The sequence below is a fragment of the Dioscorea cayenensis genome, chromosome 6 (assembly GCF_009730915.1).
Source record: "Dioscorea cayenensis subsp. rotundata cultivar TDr96_F1 chromosome 6, TDr96_F1_v2_PseudoChromosome.rev07_lg8_w22 25.fasta, whole genome shotgun sequence".
Classification (NCBI taxonomy): Eukaryota; Viridiplantae; Streptophyta; class Magnoliopsida; order Dioscoreales; family Dioscoreaceae; genus Dioscorea; species Dioscorea cayenensis.
The window spans coordinates 9,836,792-9,856,244 of record NC_052476.1 but is presented as its reverse complement, the minus strand read 5'-3'; the positions used below and the strand labels follow the sequence as shown (position 1 = coordinate 9,856,244).

The following is a 19,453-nucleotide window of genomic DNA, read 5'->3' as shown; positions in this document are numbered from 1 at the left end:
AGAGCTCATTGCAAGTCTATGCGAGTGCGAGGTGTTGAGATTGTTCGATTTCTCCTCCGAGACATGTATAGAGTTAGGCATAGTTGACCTTAGATTTGGGACTATGTATGTAAGGATTTCCACGAATCACCGTTGCATTGATTAGGAAGCATAATAGAGAGTTCTTGCACTTGAAGCGATTATCCTAGGTGAAACATCATCCGAGTACCCCATCTTTATCGATTACCTTGCCTCCTCCTTACTTTTGCTCTCTTACTTGTTGCTTTTAATTTCAGAGAATTGAATCATTACCACACTTATCATTGTTGATACTCCACATAGCTAAGAATCGAATTAAGTGTCTTTACTCCCTACTCCTTGTGGATTCGACCCCGCTCACCCGGGATTATTACTTCGACAAATCCTTGCACTTGCGGGATATACGCAAGGGGACCTTGTCAGGATTCTTGGCTTGAATGGTGGGGGTGCCACCTCTTTCTTTTTCTTTACTCCCTTCTCAACCTCTACAACCTCGGGTATATGTTCTTTTGGCTTTTCACTCGGAAGCCTCCCTTCAACCTCACGACCATTTCTCAAAGTGATCGCCTTCAAATGTTCTCTAGGATTGGTTTCCGTATTGCTTGGTAAACTTCCATGTGGCCTTTCGGAGAGAGACTTCGCAATTTGCCCCACTTGATTTTCAAGGTTGTGCAAGAAGGAGGTGTGATTGGGAAGTGTAGCATCGACTTATTCAAACCTTATATTTGCCAATTGAATAAATCTAGCCAAGTGCTTCTCCGAATCCGTCATTCGGGTTTCCAAGCCTGAAATTCTGTTTTCCACTTGAGGGGCTTGTTGCTGTTGTTGGAAACCCGATGGCCCCATGGTCTTTTGTGGTCCTTGATTGCTCCATGAAAAATTGGGATGATTCTTCCAACCTGAATTGTAGGTGTTGCTGTATGGGTTCCCTGGAGGTCTCATACCATTACCTACAAAGTCAACGTTCTCAACTGAAGAAACATCACCAATGACGATTGGGCAATCAGAGGCAGCATGTCCTCCACCACAACCGGTGCAATTGGTTATGGCCGCAACTCTATTCGAAGCTATAAGATCTAGCTTCTTAATCAAACTCTCCACTTGGGCCGCCATTGAAGTTACCGCAACAATTTCATGGAGACCGGCCACCTTTTTCTTCTCCCTAGCATTCCACTGGTACCTATTTAACCCCATTTCCTCAATCAATTGATGAGCCTCATCGGGGGTATTGCTACCTAAGGTACCTCCTATCGTCGCATCCAAGATTTGCCTTGTACTCGAGTTCAAACCATTGTAGAAGGTTTGAACAATCATCCACTCCGGGAATCCGTGTTGCGGACACTTTCGCAGGAGTTCCTTGAACCTTTCCCATGTCTCAAATAGAGACTCCAATTCCAACTGCACAAAGGATGAGATCTCATTCCTAAGCTTTGCTGATTTTCTGGGAGGGAAATAATGGGCTAGAAAAGCTTCTACCATCTCCTTCCATGTAGTGATTGATACTCTAGGTAATGAGTGTAGCCACTGCATTAGTCTCCCCTTTAAGGAAAATGGGAAGGCTCTCAATTTGATGGCATCATCCGTCACACCATTTATCTTCAGCATGTCGCACACCTCGAGGAAGCTCTCTATGTGACTGTTTGGATCCTCATCGGCCAAACCATTGAATTGTGCGGACTACTGCAGCATATGGATGAATGCCGGCTTTAGCTCGAAGTTCTGAGCTGTAATTGGGGGACGCACAATACTCGATTGTATCCGCAACACTGAAGGTCTGGCATAATCGGATAGTGTTCGTTGTTGCTTATTTTGTTCTGCCATGTTTTCAGATCCTTCTACTTCCAAATCAGCTGGATTATGCTATTCTTGCACAGGTTCTTTCCCTTTTCTTCTAAGTGTATGTTCAAGCTCAGGGTCTCCTTCAATCAATATTGATGGATTCTCTCGGGTCATAACCTGGAGCTGCACCAAAAAGAAAGAAAAAGACAATTAGAATGATGATAGAATAAGAAGATATGAATTAGAATGTATGGTGAAATAGCTAAGAAAACAAAGTGCAAAGTATCTCTAAACGCCTAGCTCCCCGGCAACGGCGCCAAAAACTTGACAAGGTCCCCTTGCGTATATCCCGCAAGTGCACGGGTTTGTCGAAGTAATAATCCCGGGTGAGCGAGTATCGAATCCAGAGGGAGTAGGGAGTAAAGACACTTAATTCGATTCTTAGATATGTGGAATATCAACAATGATAAGTGTGACACTGATTCAATTCTAAACAATTAAAAGCAACAAGTAAGAGAGCAAAAGTAAGGAGGAAGTAGGGCAATCGATAAAGATGGGGTACTCGGATGATGCTTCACCTAGGATAATCGCTTCAAGTGCAAGAACTCTCTATTATGCTTCCTAATCAATGCAATGGTGAGTCGTGGAAATCCTTACATACATAGTCCCAAATCTAAGGTCAACTATGCCTAACTCTATTCATGTCCCGGATCAGAGATTAAATAACCTCTCAACCTCGCACTCGAATAAAGTTGCAATGAGTTCTAGGCATTCCAGGTGATAAATCTCTTCCTAATCATAGACCTAACCCTTTGGTCCAGGCGGAAGGTCCCTAACCACAATTAAGTCCTAGATACTAAGATCCCCTCAACGCTTCACTCCGTTGCACGTGCAACTAAGCCCAGCGGAGATTCATCCCTTAGACCATTGACTCTATTATGGCCGAAAAGAACTCGAGGAACGGAGGTAGAATCTATCACGTCGTAGGGGAAAGGGGATGCTCCTGTATCTCCCGACTCACCCTCTCAACCCTCTCCAACCTAGCTTTGTCAAACGCTCGTGGTGTGTCACTTACTCACAAGGTTACCAATGAGAACTCTCAACCCTAGTGTTACTTTAGGGAAAATGTTCATACAATCAAGCAATCAATGTTGGAACTCACAATAAACATCAATTAATTGAAAGCATAATAAAGAGATTCAATGAAACGAATACATCCTAGGGTTCACAATCACCCAAGTACCCACTAGGGGTTTAGCTCTCCATCGAGCTAAGTACAATCAAAGAAATCGAATGTAAAAGCAATGAATCCATAAAGAAACCCCCTCGATAGTCGTATCGATGGTCTTGTGGAGAGTCCTCCACTCGTCGCAAGGGATCCTTTGTCCGGCCTAGGATACACCTCGCCGGATCGATGCCGACGAAAGCTCTCCCAATAACCTTCTTCCAAACGATGCGCGATGTCGGAGCAATAAAACCTCTCCAAAAACCTAGCTAATACCCCTCAAAACCCTAGCCGAAGCCCTCTCGCAAGTTGGGGAAAAGATGGAGAAAAGAATACCAAAATCGCGGCTGAATCGGCTTTAAATAGGGCTTGAATCGGGCGACTCCATGGGCGTGTACGGTACACGCGACCGTGCGGAATTTCCAAATGGCCGTGGATAATTTCCACACGCCCGTGTGGATTCTCTGTTTCTCTGATTTTTCAGCCGGCTGTGAACAATGCTGCTACAGTACATGCTACAATATTGCTATATTTCTCTGCTACAGTCTTCGACCTGAATAACTTCCCAATTCCATATTTTCATCAGGGTAACGCAAACGGGCACACATTTACGTCGTGAATCACTTGCTTCTTCAATGATATACATGTTGGTGGAGCTCTCGTTCTTATGTGCATAAATCGGAATGCTCGAGTGTGACTTCCTTTGTGCCCCTCTAAATGGATGTGCTCACTTGAATACTAGGAGGTTGGCACACACTCTAGCATCTCACACCTGACCTATGTCTTCGCATTTGAACCTTAGCGAGATTTCCTCCAAAATAGGTGCATTATGATCCACATTGGCCTATTTCCTTAATACTAGGCCTCACAACCCTACCTATATAAAAGTAACATAAAAACACACATATTAGTGTAAAAACCTGAGAAAAGTAATGCTCAACATAAGAAATGAACACTTCGCATTCATATCGCACAAGCACTTATCACCCATATGCCGTGGAAAGTATAAATGCAGATTTTTAGGGCAGAATGAGGACTTTTCTGGATCAATTTTGAGAGACTTCTTGGGGCACCTTAAGCGACCTTCGGAAGAAGAAGTAGGGCAAGGAAACGAGGAGATCATTTAAGGGCAAGGTCAAATGCTTTGAAGGCAAGATGATACCATCATTCTAGAGGAGATCGATGACTATTAGATGGAAGGAGACCCACTGCTAAAGGAAGCATCATTCAGTATTCTTTCAGATGGGGAAGCGTCATTCAACACATTTTCTACCTCCTCTTTCACCATTTCATCTAGAAAGTGTCATTTATGGTTTTGCTTTGTGTTTTACTTGATTTTATTGCTTGTTGTGGGATGATGACTCTCTAGACCCCCAAGGCCACTGGGTGTTGGTAAACCTTGTGTGTGTGTGGAGAGGGGGGGGTTATCATGTATTTTGGATGATTACTTGTTAATTCCATGCTTGGGTTATTTTGAGATTTGATCCATTGTTTTCATGCTAAGAGCTACACTAAGGAGAAATCCCTAGTTCTTATATGAGTGATGCATGTAGATGTGACCTACTCACATATATTAGATCGTGAATAGATTAGAAGGGGATACTTGTATCAACATGACGAGAAAGTGGGTGTTGGTAGCCCTTCATGTTTTAACGGTGAACTTAGAATGAGTTTATCCCTATTTTGAGATTTCCTTGTACTTATTGCTATCGTAGGAATATGGATTTGGAACAAATTCCTATCAACATTCCTATGGGATTAAAGTTCAATCGCCGAGAAAATTGGGGTTGTTCAAATCTAGAAATCTCTTGGTCTAAATTACCCTTGCATCTTTCATTCTTCATCCATGTATCATGATGACCCCTCGGGAGGATCCACATCCATAGTCCTTTGCATTACATTGGTTTTCTTGCTTGCTCATTGCTTGCTTTCTCTAATTTGTTGGTAATCTTGTATTTAGCTTTAATTGCACCTAGTAGAGTAAATTCCATCACTTAAGATCTTAGGCTAGATAGTAGGTCGAGAAGGAGTAATAGGAGATCCTTAGCCCGTGGAATATGATCTTCATGTCTTTACACGAGGTATTACTTGGTGATCACATACACTTGCGGGGAAGCAATCAAGTTTTTGGCACCATTGCCTGGGAGCTTCAAGGAATTCTAAGAAACTTTTAGCTTATTGCTCTAGCTATTCATTTTTCTTTCTATTCATCTCTTTTGTATTATATTGGTATTAATTTAATTTAATTTCTATTCTTTTCTTTTCTTTTTGTGCAGTTCATCTTCAGAGTGCACCATGGCAAATCCAAACCTTATGTTAGAAAGCTCCATTAGCCGAATTGAGGATTTGATTGATTGGCAAACTCAGCAACATTTCTCACACCCTCAAGAAAATCATTTACACACAATTTAGCCATTAGGGGATTTTAGCTTTCTAGCAAAGATAATGACTGGCCCATAGTGTTTGAAACTTTTTTGAAGTATAGGACACCGATAATGATAGGAGAAAGCAAAATACTAATTGAATAGCTTGCTTTGACTACTGAACACGAACAGATAGCAGCCATTAATCCAACCTTGGGGGACCATGCCAATGACGGCCAGGTGCTAACAAAGATACATGAGTCTGGTTTAGAGCATACACATGAGCAACAAACAAGTTTTGAGAAAGATGCTGAATGCTATGAGCTGCATGTCCATGGTATGAATAACAGTTCAGATGAGAGTTCAGGGTCTAGAAGAAACAAGGGTTGAACACGGTGGTGGGATAAGGAACAGAGGTTTGAAGCCGTCAACTCTGGAAGCACCAAATTTGGAGTTGAAAACACTCCCTGAGCGCCTTGAGTATGCCTTTTTGGGAGAAGGTATACAGCTCCCAGTTATCATATCTTCAAACCCAATAGTTGAGCAAAAGAAAGGATTGGTGGATGTGCTAAAGAAGCACAAGAGAGCGATTGCTTGGAAGATAACTGATATAAAAGGGATAAATCCATCTGTTTGTACTCACAAAATTCTAATGATTGATGAACACAGGACCAAAGCCTTGCCACAAAGAAGACTCAATCTAAATATGAAGGAAGTGGTGAGGGCCGAAATCATCAAACTTCTCGATGTAGGCATTATCTATCCGATATCAGATAGCGAGTGGGTAAGTGCCGTGCAAGTAGGTCCAAAGAAAGGAGGGATGACTGTGATCACAATTGACAAAAATGAGTTAATCCCAACTTGAACAACTATCGGGTTGAGGGATATGCATCGACTATAGAAAATTGAATGACGCCACCCGAAAGGATCATTTTCGCCCTACCATTAATTGACCAAATGCTGGAGCGACTAGCTGGACATGCCTACTATTGTTTTTTGGATGGGTTCTTTGCTTATTTCCAAATTCCCATCACCATAGAAGATCAGGAGAAGACTATGTTCACTTGTCCGTATGGCACATTTGCTTATCGCCGCATGCCTATTGGGCTATGTAACGCCCCTGATACCTTTCAGAGATGCATGATGGCCATTTTTGAGGACATGGTGGAAGATTTTATGGAAGTATTCATCGATGACTTTTTCGGTCTTTGGTGATTTATTCAAAGCATACCTTAAGAATCTTAAACGGGTCCTCATTTGATGTGAAGAAACTAACCTTGTGCTAAGATGGGAGAAATGCCATTTCATGGTGCAAGAGGGAATAGTCTTGGGTCACAAAATCTAATAAGAAGGAATTGAGATGGACAAGGCAAAGATTTCCACAATAGAAAAATTACCACCTCCAAATTCTACAAAGGCCATAAGAAGTTTCTTGGGACATGTGGAGTTCTATAGAAGATGCATCAAAGATTTTTCTAAAATAGCTAGAGCCCGGACAAGGTTGTTGGAAATAGATGTCCCATTTAAGTTAGATAATGATTGCATAAAGTCCTTTATTACACTCAAGGAGAAACTAATTCAAGCACCCATCATGGACATGCGGAGTTTTGTAGAAGATGCATCAAAGATTTTTCTAAAATAGCTAGACCCCGAACAAGGTTGTTGAAAAAAGATGTCCCATTTGAGTTAGATAATGATTGCATAAAGTCCTTTATTACACTCAAGGAGAAACTAATTCAAGCACCCATCATGGTAGCTCCATATTGGGACTCCCCATTCGAACTGATGTGTGATGCAAGCAATTTTGCAGTAGGTACAATGCTTGGTCAACGGAGAGACAAACATTTCCATCCCATCTACTATCCAAGCAAGACTCTAACGGGGGCCCAAGAGAATTCCACTACAACTGAAAAGGAACTACTTGCCGAGGTATTTGCCTTTGATAAATTCCGATCATATTTGGTTCTTTCTAGAGTAGTGGTGTATACAGATCATTCAGCTTTGAGGTACTTAGCAAATCAGAGGCCAAACTGAGACTGATTGGGTGGGTCTTATTGCTTCAGGAGTTTGATCTTAAGATCAAGGATAAGCGGGGATCATAGAACCTTGCACCAGATCATTTGTCCCATTTAGAGAACTCTGGTCTAGAAGCTCTGAGAGAGAAAGACATTAATGACTCATTTCCTAAACAACACTTGTACAACATCTAGGTAGAAGAAGAAAAGGAGCCACCATGGTTTGCCGATTATACCAACTATTTTGTTGGAAGTGTCATCCCAAAATGGTTTACCTATCAACAACGAAAGAAATTTCTTTTAGACCTTAAGCACTACATATGAGAGGATCCATACTTATTCAGAGTTTGTTCTGATCAGGTTGCTCGAAGATTTGTTTCTACAACAGAGGGTCTAAGTATTCTGACGCACTACCACTCAAGGCCCACGGGAGGCCATTACGATGCAAATAAAACATCAAAGAAGATTTTTGATGCATGTTTCTATTGGCCATCATTATTCAAAGACACCCAGAAATTTGAACCAAGCTTGCGATAGATGTCAGCGGGTAGGCAACAGTTTTCGCCGGGATGAGATGGCACAGAATTCGAACCAAGCTTGTGAAATCTTTGATTTGTGGTGAATTGATTTTATGAGACCTTTCCCAAGCTCCCATTTATACAAGTTCATACTCGTGGCAGTCTACTATGTATCCAAATAGGTGGAGGCTCAAGCCGTACAAACAAGTGATGCGGGAGTGGTGGTAAAATTCTTAAAGAAATTGTTTTCCATATTTGGCTCACCACGAGCAATCAATAGCGACGGAGGCACTCATTTATGTAATGCCTAATTTGCAAAAAGTTTGAAGAACAATGGCATTTCCCACAAAATAGCAACACTATACCATCCACAAACTAGCGGGCAAGTGGAAGTGTCCTAACAACGCCCCTCGCGTATGTCCCGCAAGTGCATGGGTTTGTCGAGTAATAAAATCGCAGGTGAGTGAGTATCGTATCCACAGGGAGTAGGGAGTAGGGAGTTGATAGTGCTTGTACGATATGAATGCAAAGCGTTCATTACTTATGTTGAGCATTACTTTTCTTGGGTTTTTACACTAATATGTGTGTTTTTATGTTACTTTTATGCAGGTAGGGTTGTGAGGCCGAGTATGAAGGAAAGAAGCCAATGTGGATTACAATGCACCGATTTTGGAGTAAATCTTGCTAAGGTTCAAACGCGAAGACATAGGTCGATGTGAGATGCTAGAGTGTGTGCCAACCTCCTCGTATTCGAGTTTGGCACATCCATTTGGAGGGGCAAAAAGGCAGTCACACTCGAGCATTCCGACGTATGCACATAGAACAAGAGCTTCACCAACGATGCCGACGAAAGCTCTCCCAATAACCTTCTTCCAAACGACGCGTGATGTCAGAGCCATAGAACCTCTCCAAAAACCTAGCCAATACCCCTCATAACCCTAGCCGAAGCCCTCTCGCAAGTTGGGGAAAAGATGGAGAAAAGAATACCAAAATCGTGGCTGATTCAGCTTTAAATAGGGCTGGAATCAGGTGACTACACGGGCGTGGATGCTTCACACGCCCGTGGGGAATTTTCACATGCCCGTGTGGATTCTCTGAAACTGTCATTTTCGGCCGGCTGTGAACAGTAACTACTACAGTGCATAAGTTGCTTTGCTACAGTACTATGCCAAAAATACTCCCGAATTCACTTTTCATCGAGGTAACATAAACGGGCACACGTTTATGCTTCTTCAATGACGGATAAGTTGATGGAGATCTTGTTCTATGTGCATTAGTTGGAATGCTTGAGTGTGACTGCCCTTGTGCCCCTCCAAATGGTTGTGCAAACTCAAATACGGGGAGGTTGGTACACACTCTAGCATCTCGCACCCGACTTATATCTTCGCGTTTGAACCTTAGCAAGATTTCCTCCAAAATCGGTGCATTGTGATCCACATTGGCTTCTTTCCTTAATAATTGGTTTCACAACCCTACCTGCATAAAAGTAACATAAAAACACACATATTAATGTAAAAACCCGAGAAAAGTAATGCTCAACATAAGGAAAGAATGCTTCGCATTCATATCACACAAGCACTTATCAACTGTCATTCCTCCTTTTTTTGGGACAACTTGGGTCGGGCTCACCCACTTGCTGTCTGATATGGGATAGATGATTCCTGCATCCAAAAGTTTTATTACCTCTACCTTAACAACTTCCTTCATATTCGGGTTCAATCTTCACTGAGGTTGGATCACAGATTTGTAGTCATCCTCCATTAGGATCTTATGAGTGCAGAATGATGGGTTTATACACCTAATGTCGGTGATCTTCCATGCAATAGCTGATTTGTGTTTTTTCAACATGTTAACAAGCTTATCCTTCTACTCCGTAGATTAGTTTGAAGCTATGATCACAGGGAGTTTAGAGTCCTCCATTAAGAATGCATATTCCAAATGTGTTAGAAGAGTTTTCAGCTGAAGTTCTGGTGGTTCAACAATTGATGGGCGTAAGCTGTCCTCCTTCAATTTATCAATCTCCTCGAAATCATTTGCCTCATGTTCACAGTTATTCTCCTCCTCTTCTAACTGGGTATCTATTTCTTTACAATCTGCAACGGATATCAGCATGTCCATTCCACATAGTTCCACTTTTGAAATAGCAACTCCAACTGAAAAGAGTTCCTGCCTTTGGTCTTGATAGGAAGAATAAAACTGAGCAAGGATTCTTTCTAAACTTTACTCCAACTGGTCGCTCATTGACACCGACGTGGATTCCTCAAACTGCTTTATCACATTATCTAATTTACAGTTTTGCCCTTGAATCCTGGCGATGTACTCTTCAACCGATTCTTCTACTGGCTTTTGAGTTGTACACTACTCATGGTGAGAATAACATGACATGTCATGCGATGCAATTGTTTGAACTTTCTACTCCACGTGTTCAACCATTCTCATGATAGTGTCAAATCACTCAAACATGTTAATCATTTTCTACAATAAAAAGAATAAGGAAACGTCCGAATAATGATAGAATAAGAAGATAGAAAATAGAATGTATGGTGAAATAGCTAAGAAAACAAAGTGCAAAGTATCTCTAAATGCCTATTCCCCAGCAATGGCGCCAAAAACTTGACAAGATCATCTTACGTATATCCCGTAAGTGCACAGGTTTGTCGAAGTAATAATCCCGGATGAGCGGGTATCGAATCCACAGGGAATAGGGAATAAAAATACTTAATTCGATTCTTAGCTATGTGAAAGATCAATGATGATAAGTGTGACAATGATTCAATTCTCAACAATAAAAACAACAAGTAAGAGAGCAAAAGAAAAGAAGGGGGTAAGGCAATCAATAAAGATGGGGTACCCGAATAATGCTCCGCCTAATATAATTGTTTCAAGTGCAAGAACCCTTTATTATGCTTCCTAATTAATGCAATGGTGAGTCGTGGAGATCCTTAATTACATAGTCCCAAATCTAAGGTCAACTATGCCTAACTCTATACATGTCCCGGAATAGAGATTAGATAACCTCTCAACCTCGCACTCGCATAGAGTTGCAATGAGCTCTAGGGATTCTAAGTGATAAATCTCTTCCTAATTATAGAGCTAACCTTTTGGTCCAGGTGGAAGGTCCCTAACCACGATTAAACCCTAGATACTAAGATCACCTCAACGCTTCACTTCGTTGCACGTGCAACTAAGCCCCAGCGGAAGTTCATCCCTTAGACCGTTCACTCTATTATGGCCGCAAAGAACTCGAGGAACGGAGGTAGAATTTATCACGTCGGAGGGGAAAGGGGATGCTCCTCTACCTCTCGACTCACCCTCTCAACCCTCTCCAGCCTAGCTTTGTCTAACGCTCGTGGTGTGTCACTCACTCACAAGGTTATCAATGAGAACTCTCAACCCTAGTGTCACTTTAGGGGAAATGTTCATACAATCAAATAATCAAGGTTGGAACTCACAATAAACATCAATTAATTGAAAGCATAATAAAGAGATTCAATGAAACGAATACATCCTAGGGTTCATAAATACCCAAGTACCCACTAGGTGTTTAGCTCTCCATGGAGATAAGTACAATCAAAGAAATAGAATGTAAAAGCAATAAATCCATAAAGAAACACCCTCGATAGTCGTGTCGATGGTCTTGTGGAAAGTCCTCTACTCGTCGTCCAAAGATTCCCTCATCCGGTATTGGATACGCCTCGACGGAAGCTCTCCTACCAACCTTCTTCCTAAGGAATTACGATGTCAGAGACATAGAACCTCTCCAAAACCTTGGCCAATACCCCTCAAAACCCTAGCCGAAGCCCTCTCTCAAGTTGGGGAAAAGATGGAGAAAACAATACTAAAATCGGGGCTGATTCGGCCTTAAATAGGGCTGGAATTGGGCGACTACACGGGCGTGGATGCTTCACGCGACTGTATGGAATTTCCACATGGGCGGGGATAATTTCCATACGCCTGTGTGGATTCTCTACAGTACTTGCTACTGTGTTGCTACAGTGCTCTGCTAGAGTATCCATCATGAATAGCTTCCCGAATCCATACTTTCATCAGAGTAACGCAAACGGGCACACGTTCACGTCGTGGATCACTTGCTTCTTTAATGATAGGCAAGTTGGTGGAGCTCTTGTTCTATGTGCATAAATCGGAATGCTCGAGTGTGACTGCCTTTGTGCCCTTCCAAATGTATGTGCCAAACTCGAATACGAGGAGGTTGGCACACACTCTAGCATCTCACATCCGACCTATGTCTTCGCGTTTGAACCTTAACAAGATTTTCTCCAAATTCGGTGCATTGTGATCCACATTGGCTTCTTTCCTTCATACTTGGCCTCACAACCCTACCTGCATAAAAGTAACATAAAAACACACATATTAGTGTAAAAACCTGAGAAAAGTAATGCTCAACATAAGGAATGAACGCTTCACATTCATATCGCACAAGCAGTTATCAAACTCCCCCACACTTAAGCTTTTGCTTGTCCTCAAGAAAAAATTAAAACGTTATGTGCATCAATGAAGAAAATATTGAAAGTTCTTTGCCTTAGGTTCACCAAAGTATACAAAGAGAGCATTCTACAAGTAAGGGAAATTTCAACACTAAATATCAAAAGTCAATGCTCTAGATTAAAACTTGAATCAAAAAGGATACAAAACCTGAAATCGTGTACGTGTGTGAACTCACTCAAGTCATTCCAAAGTATACTCCTCAAAGTTCTAAGTACAAGGGACTTATTTATCTACAAAAGCGACAACAATTTCAAAGATGGTAGTAGCTTCACACATCCTCTAATGTAGCCCTCTCCAAAGCGGTCACTTACGTGGCTTTCACACTTTCGAGGTGGTAGCTCTTTCTACCGGAGTGGTAGCTTTCACTCATCCTATGAGATAGCTCTTTCTCTCATTAGGGCATAGTTAGTATCCGACTTATGAGAGTAGCTTCATACTTCATAGGTGGTAGCTTTTTCCACCCAACAAGCACAAATGAACAATAAAACTTTTTTTTTTTTGAAACTCAACACAAGAAACACCTATAACTAGTCCCTTTAACATCAAACTTGAGTTTCAAAAAGAGTCTAATAAGTGAGTAGTGTAACAAGTATAAATCGAGCAAAAATTCCTAGACATTCAAGGAAAACTAGAGCATGAAAACATTCAATGTTAAAAATTCTCCTAAACTCAAGAATACAATCCTTGCAACTAAGGTGAACTGCCATTGGCTATGTGAGCATATATCAATAAAGAACAATAGAAAAGAATGTGTGCACTATGAAACTCCCCCCCACACTTAAGTTGTACAATGTCCCCAATGTACAAATGCAAGCTCACTCAAAATATATATCATTCAAAAGCAAATGTGGGAGAAGCAATCAAAACAATACTCCCCTGACTCCTAGTGTTGCGTTTGATGAAGCTAATTCCATGGGGGTAGTGTTCCGACGGGTTGTGAAGCTCACACGGCTAAGTGCCTTAGCACCTTGGCCGTACCCATAACTAAGTTTCAATTCCCAAGAAGACAAGACCATTTGCACACATACATGAGGGGGTTCAGTGAAGCTCAATAAAAACAAAATACCTCCAGTATTTATAAAAGATAGACAATGAATACAACTCGAGATGTAAAATGAAAATAAACTCAGAAGGAGAATCCTTTCTGAGTGAACAGGTCTAAAATAAAATGCATAAAAGAAAAAGAACTAAAAGTCAAATGTTCGTGTCACGCACAGGCTCAAGTGTTGCTGCTGCTGCTGGTGAAGATGCACATGGTGGGTCCACCGGTGCCAGGGTAGGGGATGAGGGTGCAGTAGATGCCGAGGGAGCTTGAGGAGTCCTTGGTCGCAAAACAAATGAAGAGGTGACGTCTCGCTCTAAGATCTACTGTAATACGTCGAAGCGTGCCATGAACTCTGTGTACTGAGCGGCTTGCGTGGCCCTGATCTCAGAAACCTCTGCCCGCACCACTCCTAAAGCATTCTTGAGCCTCTCAAAGCGATCATGGGTTTGAGATGGTGTAAACGAACGTACGGGGGGGTATGTTCTCCTCTGCTGGAGGTGCCTCAGTCTCCATTAGTGCTGACTGAGGCTCATCACCGTTATCCTCGAATGGTATATTCAGCACATGAACACCATTTGGGTATTTACGGACATAACCCATGAGCCTCATTGTCTCTAACCCCAGTGGTGCTGGTATGATTGTCTTCTCGGCTCTGCTGATTGTGTCTCATAGACCCATCACCAAAATGAGTCTAGTAATGTATGGACCTGAGAAAATAACATTTAGTCTGGGATACTATCCTTGATGCTTCAAATACTCCGCTAAAATATGCCCCAGATGGACCGGCTCGTTCCGCACCATGGAGTATAAGTACAGAAGTTCTTGCTTGTTTATGACTCCCGTGCTATCACCGTGACCATTCACTGACCTGCTTATGATAGCGTGAAGATATCTATAACTAGGTCAAGATAAACATGAGGCCTTAGACACTCCTGGTTCATAGCGCCCCTTACCACATAGTATTCTATATGCCTCCGTGGGAGATAAACCCGACATGTCAATTGGAAGACTCTCATACTCCTCAGTCTCAGTATACTCCTCATCGTATAAACCAAGTCTAGTGGAGAACTGTGTGATGCTCATACTATGATGTTGCCCAAAAGCTCTGAACTGAATAGCACCGACACTACCAAAATGAGCATAAGAGCGGTCGAACGCAAATGAAGCAAGCACCTCTAGAGTTAGTGAACGGATAGCAGGGTCATGAATATTCAATATCTTGTGCCAATTACCAACCGATAATAGTTTCTCGACCTCATCAGCCATGTCATCTGCTAGTTGTACCTTCCTGAGTGACCCAACATCCGGGATTCACGTTTGACCAAACTTAAGCTTCACTAACCGCTCAAACCAAGCTCGATGCTCAGGAAGTGTGAATTCTATGACTTCTGGCTCATGGGTAGGCCCTCTAGGACGTTTAGCAACTGCCTTCTTCGATCTCGTGGCCATACCTACATGTATTAGAATATAAAATCAATTAATTTCTTCAGGAAAATAACAACGCACGGTCGTGCGGAAAATTCCACACGTCTGTGTACTTTCACGGGGCGAGGAAAACGCACGACCTTTGCCGTCATTCTCCCAGCTACACCCCCATCTCACTCACAGATCTTCTCAAAAACAAATGATAACCATTTTAGCAAGAACCTGATGTGTATTATCCATTTAAATCGCATGTAATCAGCTAGACTCAAAGGAAGTCGATGATGAGAAGAAATAAAGTCTTACCGATGATTTGAAGAAAAACACCTCTACAATCCGCACAATGCACAATTAATCGATTTAAAGACAGCAAGAGGAGGTCAAGAGAATGTCACAAAATGTTCTTTGAGTGACTTAGGATTAGCTGAGGAGCAAGGTATGACTATTGCATTGGGAGAGCAGACAGTCTTTTAATTCCTAGAGATCCACACGGGTGTGCGGCATAGCCCACGCCCGTGCGCCCTCAAACGAAGGTATCACAAGGGAGGACGCATGCCACTGTGGCTTCGCTGGATATCCGAGAAATATTGTCAAATGTTCTACATGCCCGTGTGGAAATTCTGCACGGCCGTGGACATTCACATGCCCACTTACAGGGGCCGCCACACGCCCCTGTGTCTTCTAGGGATGGAGAGAACTCCTCTGCAGAATTTCGCACGGGCGTGTGGAAATTACCCACTCCCGTGTATAGTTCACCCCTGTGTGCTCTCGGGATAATCCGCCCAACTCTGCAGGAATTCACACGCCCATGCGGAAATTACCCACGGGTGTGTGACAGTCGCAATGTCGTTCAGAGGTGCAGCCGCACGCCCCTGTGCCTTCTCTGGATGAGCTCGCAGTGCAACTCCACGGGCGTGCGGAAATTCCACACGTCTGTGTGTTCTCTCTGGATGACTTAAAAAAATCTACAGGCTCTGCAGAAAATTTCTGAACATGTTTACACACTAAGAGCCTGCCCTATTATGCAAATTTTACTAGTGAAAAACATGAAATAGAGTTCAACCGACCATACTTCGCCAATTCCACATGAAAACATGTTATGAATACTCAAAGCCCATAAGAAAATCGTAGCACAAGCATCATAAAAATCAAGACACCAACACTTAACAATTTATTCAAGCAAAAAAACCTAACTAAAAGATAAGAAAACAGTAAACACTTGGGTTGCCTCCCAAGAAGCGCTTGTTTAACGTCACTTAGCTTGACGTACCTTGCCTTACCTCAAGGGGGTTCATGGAGGAAAAATTCTTCTCTATTGTCACTACAAAACTCTCCGCCATAGTATGGTTTCAGCCTATGTCCATTCACCTTGAATGTGCCCTTCACCGGATGGTTAATCTCAATGGCTCCATGGGGTGAAACTTCGGTTATGGTATACGGACTAGACCACCTTGATTTTAGTTTCCCCGGAAATAAACGTAGATGAGAGTTGAATAGTAACACCTGATCGCTTGCTTTGAAGTCCTTTGGAATCTTAATATGCTGGTGATGCCACTTCCAAATTCTTTCCTTGTATATCCTTGCATTCTCATATGCCTTCATCCTCCATTTGTCTAACTCGTTGAGATGTAATATTCGGTTCTCTCCAGATTTGCGCAAGTCAAAATTCATCACTTTAATTGCCCAATATGCTTTGTGCTCTAATTCCACCGGTAAATGACAAGATTTTCCATACACTAAATTATAGGGAGTGTTCCCTATTGGGGTTTTGTATGCTATTCTATGAGCCCAAAGTGTGTCATCCAACCTTTCGGACCAATCTCATTTCCCTTGTTCCACTGATTTGGTTAATATTCTCTTGAGCACTCTGTTTGTAACCTCCACTTGCCCACTCGTTTGCGGATGGTAAGGAGTAGCAAGATGATGATGAACTCCATAATGCTTTAACATTCGCCAATTATGTATTACAAAAATGGGTTCCCCGATCACTGATGATAATTCTTGGAGATCCAAAGTGAGTGAATAACTTCTTTAAATACTTCACCACAGTTCTTGCATCATTAGTTGGAAGAGCCTGGGCTTCTAACCACTTGGAAACATAATCAACTGCTACCAGAATGTATTGATTTACATTGGACTTCGGAAATGGTACCATAAAATCAATCCCCCATACATCAAATACCTCACAAAATTGCATGGGATTTTGAGGCATCTCATCCCTTCGTGATAAATTTCCAGCCCTTTGACAACTATCACATCGAAAAACGAATTGATGAACATCTTGAAATAAGGTTGGCCAATAGAACCCAGCGGCTAAAACCTTCTCTGCAGTTCGACTTGAAGCATAATGCCCCCCCCCCCCACTAGGCCTGAGTGATAATGCGCAATGATCTTCCAACCTTCCTCCCTAGAGACACACCTTCGCACCACCTGATCTACACAAATACGGAATAGGTAAGGATCTTCCCAGAAAATGTTCTTAAGGTCACTGAAAAATTTCTTCTTCTGCTGAAAGCTTAAACCCTACTTCAATACCCTTCCTGATAGATAATTCACAAAATCTGTAAACCATGGAACATCTTTCAATTCTGATACCTGTATCGCATACAGATGCTCTTCAGGGAAGAAATCACTAATTTCCTTGCTCGCCGTTTCTTGCCGCTCACAATCTTCAAATCTCGACAGATGATCAGCAACCACATTCTCTGTCCCCTTTTTATCTTTGATTTCCATGTCAAATTCTTGCAATAACAATATAAACCAAATCAATCTCGGTTTCGTATCTGCCTTGTTCATGAGATAACGGAGTGCAGAGTGATCTGTGAACACTGTGACATTATATAGGATGAGATATGGTCTGAATTTATCAAAAGCAAACACTACTGCTAATAATTCCTTTTCAATAGTGGTGTAATTCTCTTGTGCACTTGTGAGAGTCTTGCTAGCATAATAGATCGGTTGAAATTGCTTGCTTCTCCTCTGACCAAAGACCGCTCCCACTGCATAATCACTAGCATCACACATTACTTCGAACGTCTCATCCCACTTCGGTGTTATTAGGATTGGTACTTGCACTAACTTTTCTTTCAGCACATTAAATGCATTCAGATAGTCATTTCTAGAATCAAAAAGAGTATCCTTCTCCAAGAGTTTGGTCAAAGGTTGGGAGATCTTCGAAAAGTCCTTAATGAACTTTCTGTAAAAACCTGCATGACCCAAGAAACTGCGGATCCCTTTAACATTCGTAGGCGGAGGAAGCTTTTCAATTATCTCAATCTTCACCTTGTCCACCTCCATACCTGCCTGGGAAATCTTATGTCCAAGGATAATGCATTCTTGCACCATAAAGTGACACATCTCACTAAGACTCTTTCGAAATTATTTAAGCAGGCATCGAAAGAGTCCCCGAACACTGAAAAATCATCCATGAAAACTTCCATAATATCTTCGAGAAAGTAATCAAAAATGACCGTCATGCAGCACTGGAATGTTGCAGGGGTGTTACACAACCCGAAAGGCATTCTTCTATAAGCAAAAGTACCATAAGGGCAAGTAAATATGGTTTTCTCCTGATCTTCTGGAGCTATTGGGATTTGAAAGTATCCCAACATGCCATCAAGGAAACAGTAGAAATGATGCCCCGCTAGTTGTTCCAACATTTGGTCAATAAATGGCAAAGGAAAGTGATCTTTCTGAGTGACGTCATTCAGTCTTCTATAGTCAATGCAAACTCGCTAACCAGTAATTGTCCTAGTGGGGATTAACTCATTCTTTTCATTTTTCACTACTGTTGACAAGATCCCCTTGTGTATATCCCGCAAGTGCACGGGTTTGTCGAAGTAATAATCCCGGGTGAGCGGGTATCGAATCCAGAGGGAGTAGGGAGTAAAGACACTTAATTCGATTCTTAGCTATGTGAAATATCAATAATGATAAGTGTGACAATGATTCAATTCTCAACAATTAAAAGCAACAAGTAAGAGAGCAAAAGTAAGGAGGAGGTAAGGCAATCGATAAAGATGGGGTACTCAGATGATGCTTCACCTAGGATAATCGCTTCAAGTGCAAGAACTCTCTATTATGCTTCCTAATGATTGCAATGGTGAGTCGTGGAAATCCTTACATACATAGTCCCAAGTCTAAGGTCAACTATGCCTAACTCTATTCATGTCCCGGAGGAGAGATTAAATAACCTCTCAACCTCGCAGTCGAATAAAGTTGCAATGAGCTCTAGGGATTCCAGGTGATAAATCTCTTCCTAATTATAGACCTAACCCTTTGGTCCAGGCGGAAGGTCCCTAACCATAATTAAGCCCTAAATACTAAGATCCCCTCAATGCTTCACTCTGTTGCACGCGCAACTAAGCCCCAGCGGAGATTCATCCCTTAGACCATTCACTCTATTATGGCCGCAAAGAACTCGAGGAACGGAGGTAGAATCTATCACGTCGAAGGGGAAAGGGGACGCTCCTGTATCTCTCGACTCACCCTCTCAACCGTCTCCAACCTAGCTTTGTCTAACGCTCGTATTGTGTCACTCACTCACTAGGTTAATAACGAGA

The 19,453-nt window shown here is 42.1% G+C and overlaps 1 non-coding gene across 1 annotated transcript; it reads left to right on the top strand.

The window, feature by feature from the left end:
- The first annotated feature begins 1,342 nt into the window (after positions 1–1,342).
- LOC120264023 lies at positions 1,343–1,449 on the top strand. The gene has a single exon (XR_005537206.1). It is a non-coding gene; the product is annotated as a small nucleolar RNA R71 (small nucleolar RNA).
- Positions 1,450–19,453: the final 18,004 nt, after the last annotated feature.